At 53.1% G+C, this 7,080-nt stretch overlaps 1 non-coding gene across 1 annotated transcript; it reads right to left on the reverse strand.

Annotated features, from left to right (window-relative positions):
• TRNAR-UCG (transfer RNA arginine (anticodon UCG)) lies at positions 1-73 on the reverse strand. The gene has a single exon. It is a non-coding gene; the product is annotated as a tRNA-Arg (tRNA).
• Positions 74-7,080: the final 7,007 nt, after the last annotated feature.

The raw sequence follows: 7,080 nt of genomic DNA on the forward strand, positions 1-7,080 counted from the left end.
CAACCACGAAGGGATTCGAACCCTCAATCTTCTGATCCGAAGTCAGACGCCTTATCCATTAGGCCACGTGGTCCTACGGCGTAGCAACTGCAAAAAATGTAAGAAATGTTGTAAGATTGGCTATTAACCTGGATTTTATACATATTGCATGGTTCTACTAATATGACATGATTTCTGTTGTTAACCTAATTTCAAAGATGGTGTAAATTATACAAAAGCTAAATAACTTGCCAGTGTCACACAATAACAAGGTAATGCAAAGTGAGTATTTCGATTTTCTCCAAACTCCTACCCTTAACTTGACACCAAATGTTACACCAAATTTTGCACATGCACCACGTTGCTTCTCTCAGCTGGTGACAAAAAGTTGTAAAGAAAGGGAAAAATAAAAGCATTGAATGTCTCTCTGTAATCACTACTACACATGATCAGTTTGCATTCAGCATTGAGACCCTCTGGAAATAAATGAAAATCACCAGGTGAACGAGAAAGACCCCCTCAGGCGACCTTCTCAGCTTGGCGTCCAATTCAGCTGCAACAGCTGCAATTAGCATTAAATAGAGGCATCTTCCTAGGCCTGGCTCCGCTTGGTAACCAAAACTAGGCCCTGCTGAATAGTCTCTAGTGAGACGTTTGTTAAAAGCCCAAGAGTATAGCGGGCCCTTAGAGAATAATGTAGAAAATGCGTATCATCTTGTGCAACCACTCGGTGGTGGCGCTGTGTGGTAGAGGGGGCAGGAGCCAGGCTTTAGGCCCGGAAAGTTGCTGTTCGAACCACTTCGTAGTGGTTGTGTACTTTCATTTCAGTTCTTCATTTGACCCAGCCATCCTTGACTGGCAGGATTCTGACCTCCCACTAGTGATGTGCCGGTGGGAAACACACAGGAAGGAAAGGCGCGCGCGAGGCCTGCCCCCGGAACGAACGACGCCTGCGTGGACCCCCTCCTGTGAGTGCCGGAGGCGTGGTGAAAGCAACGGGGTGCATTTGGTGGTCTCATTCCCCATTACTGGGAACTCTTTGAGAGCCTGATTTGAGTGTCTATGGGACCTGCCTCTTCATCCTGGCTTCCGGCTCTCTCAAAGTCTGTTACACAGATTTTTCATATTCCAGAAGGGCTGGAGAAACATATATTTACTCAAAAGCTCTTCTATTCAGCAACTGCACCCTGAGGAGGCTGCGCTCTCTTTCTCTTGCCCTCCACGAAAGCACCACCCGGATTCTCTCACCCACCTGGTCAAAGTGTCAGCTTGCAGGGATCTGTTCTTAACCCAGCCTGAAGGGGTTCAGTGAACACCTAGGAACCAGACTTACTCTTGAGACCTAAAAGATGAGAAAGAATTAGTTTCAAAAGAAAAAAAGTGCAGAAAGAGGCTGCACGTTGTGGCTCACGCCCGTAATCCCAACACTTTGGGAGGCCAAGACGCGGTAGGGGGGTGGGGGAGTGGAGGGGAGAGTTGGAGGGGGAAGTTGGAGGGGGGAGTTGGAGGGGGGAGTTGGAGGGGGGAGTTGGCGGGGGGGCGGGGGGCGGGGGGGCGGATTGCCTAAGGCCAGGAGTTTGAGACCATCCTGGGCAACATAGCGAAACTTCTCTCTCTCTTCTCTCTTAAAAAAAAAAAAAGCCAAATAGATGATCCAGCAGATGGATCAGTATGTGCAATGGTATAAAAAATTTTGCCCAATTAATTTGAAAATTAAAACAGTAAATTCTGCAAAAGTTATCAGTTATGAAATTCGATTCAAGAGGAAATAGCAAGTAACTGTTACATAAATTGAATAGTCAAAAATTGTCCTACAGAGAAAGTCCTAAACCCAGATATTTTCACCTGAAAGTTCTTCAAAACAATCCAGGGAGAATAATTTCAATTGGATACAAACTTTTCCAAACGTAGTGACAGAGAGAAGACTTTTCACCTCATTTTCACCTTCATCCTAATACCAAACCAGAAAAAGACAATGAGAGAAAGAAAAATCACAGGTCAATCTCATTAACGAACATAAAATCAGAAATCAAAAAAAAAAAAAAGCTGAATCCACCAATGTTTAAAAATCATAACAAATCCAGATTTATACCAAAAGCAGGATGTCAATTTAACGTGAGAAGAACAGTGTTATGATTCAGTACATTAAGAAATTAAAGGAAAAAAATATGTTCACCTCAAAAGAGGCAGAAAAACATTGGATAAATTTCACTGTCTGCTCACAATGCAACTGTTAACAATCTAGAAATAGAAGGAAATTTCTTTTACTTAATTTTTAAAAGATAAAAATAATCTACAAAAAACAACTCTTAAAGGTAAAAAGTTTAAAACACTTTAATTGAGATTGGGACTACAAATGGTATACCAGGAATTGCGCCTTCCATTCCTTCCCAGACAAAAGGAAAGTTAAAAAGTTATAATTCTTAGAAAGGAAGAAACAGAACTATCTTTTCTTTCTGTTTTTTTCTTTAACAGATTGTTTGTGTGCAAAATTAACAAATTTAAAATTAAATTATTATATTATTAAGAGTCTTAACACATTTTCCCTTGATAGCTGTAACAATTTACGAAAGCAATGACATGCAATGCAGAAAAACCTAGAAGTCGCAGGAAATGAGATATTTTAATAACAAAAAAACACAAAAATATGGCATAATTTCATTTATAGAAACTACAAACTAAGCATCCTAAAATATCTATTGTTTATGGATACAAATATAATTAGTAAAGCTAACAAATAAGAGCAAGAGAATGATTATTTCAAACATTATTATAGTGGTTATCTCAGCATGAGAATGAGAGAGATATACTATAGAGTGGGGTAAATGGAGTTTCTAAAATAATGGTAATGCTGTCTTTCTTAATGTGACTTCATATTTTTTAAGAAAATTTTTAATTGCAGTATAAGAAACATACAGAAGCTCTCCCTCTCCCTCTCCCTCTCCCTCTCCCTCTCCCTCTCCCTCTCCCTCTCCCTCTCCTCTCCTCTCCCTCTCCCTCTCCCTCTCCCTCTCCCTCTCCCTCTCCCTCTCCCTCTCCCTCTCCCTCTCCCTCTCCCTCTCCCTCTCCCTCTCCCTCTCCCTCTCCCTCTCCCTCTCCCTCTCCCTCTCCCTCTCCCTCTCCCTCTCCCTCTCCCTCTCCCTCTCCCTCTCCCTCTCCCTCTCCCTCTCCCTCTCCCTCTCCCTCTCCCTCTCCCTCTCCCTCTCCCTCTCCCTCTCCCTCTCCCTCTCCCTCTCCCTCTCCCTCTCCCTCTCCCTCTCCCCTCTTTCCACGGTCTCCCTCTGATGCCGAGCCGAAGCTGGACGGTACTGCTGCCATCTCAGCTCACTGCAACCTCCCTGCCTGATTCTCCTGCCTCAGCCTGCCGAGTGCCTGCGATTGCAGGCGCGCACCGCCCCGCCTGACTGGTTTTCGTATTTTTTTGGTGGAGACGGGGTTTCGCTGTGTTGGCTGGGCTGGTCTCCAGCTCCTAACCGCGAGTGATCAGCCAGCCTCGGCCTCCCGAGGTGCCGGGATTGCAGACAGAGTCTGGTTAACTCAGTGCTCAATGGTGCCCAGGCTGGAGTGCAGTGGCGTGATCTTGGCCCGCTACAACCACCTCCCAGCCGCCTGCCTTGGCCTCCCAAAGTGCCGAGATTGCAGCCTCTGCCCGGCTGCCGCCCCGTCTGGGAAGTGAGGAGCGTCTCCGCCTGGCCGCCCATCGTCCGGGATGTGAGGAGCCCCTCTGCCTGGCTGCCCAGTCTGGAAAGTGAGGAGCGTCTCTGCCCGGCCGCCATCCCATCTAGGAAACAAGGAGCGCCTCTTCCCAGCCGCCATCACATCTGGGAAGTGAGGAGCCTCTCTGCCCGGCCGCCCATCGTCTGAGATGTGGGGAGCACCTCTGCCCTGCCGCCCAGTCCGGGATGTGAGGAGCGTCTCTGCCCGGCCGCCCCGTCTGAGAAGTGAGGAGACCCTCTGCCTGGCAACCGCCCCGTCTGAGAAGTGAGGAGCCCCTCCGCCCAGCAGCCACCCTGTCTGGGAAGTGAGGAGCGTCTCCGCCCGGCAGCCACCTCGTCCGGGAGGGAGGTGGGGGGGTCAGCCCCCCACCCGGCCAGCCACCCCGTCCGGGAGGGAGGTGGAGGGATCAGCCCCCCGCCCGGCCAGCCACCCTGTCCGGGAGGTGAGGGGCGCCTCTGCCCGGCCACCCCTAATGGGAAGTGAGGAGCCCCTCTGCCCGGCCAGCCGCTCCCTCCGGGAGGGAGGTGGGGGGGTCAGCCCCCCGCCCGGCCAGCCAACCCGTCCAGGAGGGAGGTGGGGGGGCCAGCCCCCCGCCCGGCGAGCCGCCCCGTCCAGAAGGGAGGTGGGGGGGTTAGCCCACCGCCCAGCCTGCCGCCCTGTCCAGGAGGGAGGTGGGGGTTCGGCCCCCCGCCTGGCCGGCCACCCGGTCCGAGAGGTGAGGGGCGCCTCTGCCCGGCCGCCCCTACTGGGAAGTGAGGAGCCCCTCTGCCCGGCCAGCCGCTCTGTCCGGGAGGGAGGTGGGGGGGGTCAGCCCCCCGCCCGGCCAGCCACCCCGTCCGGAAGGGAGGTGGGGGGGTCAACCCCCCGCCTGGCCAGCCGCCCCGTCCGGGAGGTGAGGGGCACCTCTGCCCGGCCGCCCCTACTGGGAAGTGAGGAGCCCCCCCCCGCCCGGCCAGCCGCCCCGTCCGGGAGGGAGGTGGGGGGGTCAGCCCCCCGCCAAGCAAGCCGCCCCGTCCGGGAGGTGAGGGGCGCCTCTGCCCGGCCGCCCCTACTGGGAAGTGAGGAGCCCCTCAGCCCGGCCAGCCGCCCCGTCCGGGAGGGAGGTGGGGGGGTCAGCCCACCGCCCAGCCTGCCACCCTGTCCGGGAGGGAGGTGGGGGGGTCAGCCCCCCGCCCGGCCAGCCAACCCGTCCAGGAGGGAGGTGGGGGGGGGGTCAGTCCCCCGCCCGGCCAGCCGCCCCGTCCGCGGGGGAGGTGGGGGGGCCAGTCCCCCGCCCGGCGAGCCGCCCCGTCCGGAAGGGAGGTGGGGGGGTTAGCCCACCGCCCAGCCTGCCGCCCTGTCCGGGAGGGAGGTGGGGGTTCGGCCCCCCGCCTGGCCGGCCACCCGGTCCGAGAGGTGAGGGGCGCCTCTGCCCGGCCGCCCCTACTGGGAAGTGAGGAGCCCCTCTGCCCGGCCAGCCGCTCTGTCCGGGAGGGAGGTGGGGGGGTCAGCCCCCCGCCTGGCCAGCCACCCCGTCCGGAAGGGAGGTGGGGGGGTCAACCCCCCGCCTGGCCAGCCGCCCCGTCTGGGAGGTGAGGGGCACCTCTGCCCGGCCGCCCCTACTGGGAAGTGAGGAGCCCCTCAGCCCGGCCAGCCGCCCCGTCCGGGAGGGAGGTGGGGGGGTCAGCCCACCGCCCAGCCTGCCACCCTGTCCGGGAGGGAGGTGGGGGGTCAGCCCCCCGCCTGGCCAGCCGCCCCGTCCGGGAGGGAGGTGGGGGGGTCAGCCCACTGCCCAGCCTGCCGCCCTGTCCGGGAGGGAGGTGGGGGTTCGGCCCCCCGCCTGACCAGCCGCCCCATCCGGGAGGTGAGGGGCGCCTCTGCCCGGCCGCCCCTACTGGGAAGTGAGGAGCCCCTCTGCCCGGCCAGCCGCCCCGACCAGGAGGGAGGTGGGGGGGGGTCAGCCCCCTGCCCGGCCAGCCACCCCGTCCGGGAGGTGAGGGGCACCTCTGCCCGGCCGCCCCTACTGGGAAGTGAGGAGCCCCTCTGCCCGGCCACCACCCCGGCTTGGAGGTGTACCCAACAGCTCATTGAGAACGGGTCATGATGACAATGGCGGTTTTGTGGAATGGAAAGGGGGGAAAGGTGGGGAAAAGATTGAGAAATCGGATGGTTGCCGTGTCTGTGTAGAAAGAGGTAGACATGGGAGACTTTTCATTTTGTTCTGTACTAAGAAAAAATTCTTCTGCCTTGGGATCCTGTTGATCTGTGACCCTACCCCCAACCCTGTGCTCTCTGAAACATGTGCTGTATCCACTCAGGGTTGAATGGATTAAGGGCGGTGCAAGATGTGCTTTGTTAAACAGATGCTTGAAGGCAGCATGCTCGTTAAGAGCCATCACCACTCCCTAATCTCAAGTACCCAGGGACACAAACACTGCGGAAGGCCGCAGGGTCCTCTGCCTAGGGAAACCAGAGAACTTTGTTCACTTGCTTATCTGCTGACCTTCCCTCCACTATTGTCCTGTAACCCTACCAAATCCCCCTCTGCGAGAAACACCCAAGAATGATCAATAAAAAAAAAAAAAAAAAAAAAAAAAGAAACATACAGAAAAGTGCCCAAATACAGGTATATATAGATCATTGAATGTATATGAAGAGAATGTATCTTTGAACTCCCACCCAGATCTTCTGTTTCAATGTATTGCCACTGTTTCCATCCAATAAGATCCCAGAACTAAGTTTTGTCACTTGAGCTGTGTCAAGAGATAGAAAATTATCAGTCCCTCGAGAAGCCACCCTCATGCCCCCTCTTAATCACGTTCTCCATAAGGATAACCATTTTCTTGACATCTAATATCATCTTTGAATTTTGCATATTTTCATACTCCATATAAATAGGATTATATAATAAATACTCTCTTATGCCTGGCTTCTTTTATGCAGGAATATGTGAAATTCATCCATGTTGTTGCATTTAACAATTGTTCTTTCTCACTGCTGTGTATATATTCCACAATATGAATATACCAATTTTTTATGTTTGTTTACCCATTCTGCTGGTGATGGATGTTTGGGTTGTTTCCAGTTTGGGGATATTATAAACTGTACCTGTAGGAAAACTCTTGGACTTGCTTTTTTTTTGGCATATATGTGCACAAGTTTTACTGGGTATTAAAATAAAGAGAATAAATTGATTTTTAATGTTTGCTGACAACTTTCAAAACCCATTATTCTCTTTGATCTATCTGCCTCACATTTAGGTCAGCCTATAAGAAAGTGTATTTAATCTATGGATCACTTTTGGTAGTGTGGACATTTTAACATTATTAATTATTCCAATCCATGGACATTAAATATCTTTTCATGTATTTGTGTCTTCACCAATTAATTTCATCAATGTCAATA

This window comes from Gorilla gorilla, chromosome 5, assembly GCF_029281585.2.
Source record: "Gorilla gorilla gorilla isolate KB3781 chromosome 5, NHGRI_mGorGor1-v2.1_pri, whole genome shotgun sequence".
In the NCBI taxonomy this organism is placed as follows: domain Eukaryota; kingdom Metazoa; phylum Chordata; class Mammalia; order Primates; family Hominidae; genus Gorilla; species Gorilla gorilla.